Genomic DNA, 1,436 nt, shown 5'->3' on the forward strand with positions numbered 1-1,436 from the left:
GGACACACACTGGACCTGGTTATTTCCTGCGGTCTGCCTGCGACTAACCTGGAAACCTGTGACTCTGTGTTCTCAGATCACCTGCCTTGTATAAACACTAGTTCAACAAGTCATTTGTCAGTAAAAACGTATTGAAGCCATTAAACTTGGAGCTCAATAACAAATAAAAATAAAACTCACTTTTCTGTGTGGAGTCAGGTGATGTCTGAAGGTCAGAATGCAGTAGGAATCTGCAGGACAAGAAGGGAAAAGAAGTACTGATAATACAGGAAAATGTTTTTCTTTCAGATGCTCCCTTCTGCAGGGGTTGCTACAACAAACAAACCTGCATGAAATCTTGCCAGTTGATTCTCTTCCTGACACTACCTGGGCTCAAACCTGTGGCCTCATCAGAGGTCACTGCATGAACCACCAAGCTACTGCACCTTGTAACAGGGGAAGGGTGTTGCTTGTAACCATGACAAACTGATAAATGTTGAAACACCATGAAAAATGCGTGGTTAGCTCCTCTTCACACTGGGGGGTGGTTAAATAAATATGCTGTCTTTTTTATTTTCAGCTGCTCCAGAGAAGAGTTTTGGTTTGCTGGAAGCTTTCTATTATAGATTCTCACTTTGGGGCTTTGATTTCATTTGATTAATTTTTATGAAGTGAGAAGTCAAGACTCAGTCTTCATGTTTGATCATTTTTCTGTGTCGTAAAAGGTTTTTCAGTGCAGGTTTGGATTTTGCTCACACTTTAAATGCATACCTCCGTATTTCTAATCCTGTTAAACTGAGAGGTAAAAGGTGTCAGTGTCACTCATAGACATAATTTACAGGGGGGTTAGGGGGCTGATGACCCCCATAATAATTTGATTCAGTGAATATACCTCCCCCACCAACAAAATTACATCATTTGCTCTAACACAAGAGAAACTAGACATGGGTTTTTACAATGTAAAAACATGTGTGCATTGCCATGTAGCATGTCATTGCAGCATGAACTTTGACCAAGTTCAAATGTGTTTTCTATACCAGCTTGTGCCTGTCACGTCAGCAGGTGTTTGTAATTAAGGTAATTGTGTGACAATATGGAATTTGAAGAGATTTTTTGTTTAAGTTGCTGTAGCTGGGTTTTGAACCCTGATGTCCCACATGAAAGTACAAAGAGTTAACCATTAGACCATTTGAACTGTGGCAGAGGGCGTTGCCAGGGGTTGGTTTGTATGTGTGCAGAAAGAGGTCACATCGCCAATGCAATTGTTGACACTAAACTGCAATATACTGTATTACAACAATAGAGCAATATTAGGACATTATAGTAAAACATCAAAATACAATCATATTAGTTTTGTAACCACTGAACTATTGAGATTAAATATTATTAAACTACCATTCAATACTGAGTAGATACAGCAGGGGGCAGTATAGGAACAATAAAAGGCTCCATTGACT

The sequence above is a fragment of the Austrofundulus limnaeus genome, unplaced genomic scaffold (genome assembly GCF_001266775.1).
Source record: "Austrofundulus limnaeus strain Quisiro unplaced genomic scaffold, Austrofundulus_limnaeus-1.0 Scaffold1554, whole genome shotgun sequence".
NCBI lineage: Eukaryota > Metazoa > Chordata > Actinopteri > Cyprinodontiformes > Rivulidae > Austrofundulus > Austrofundulus limnaeus.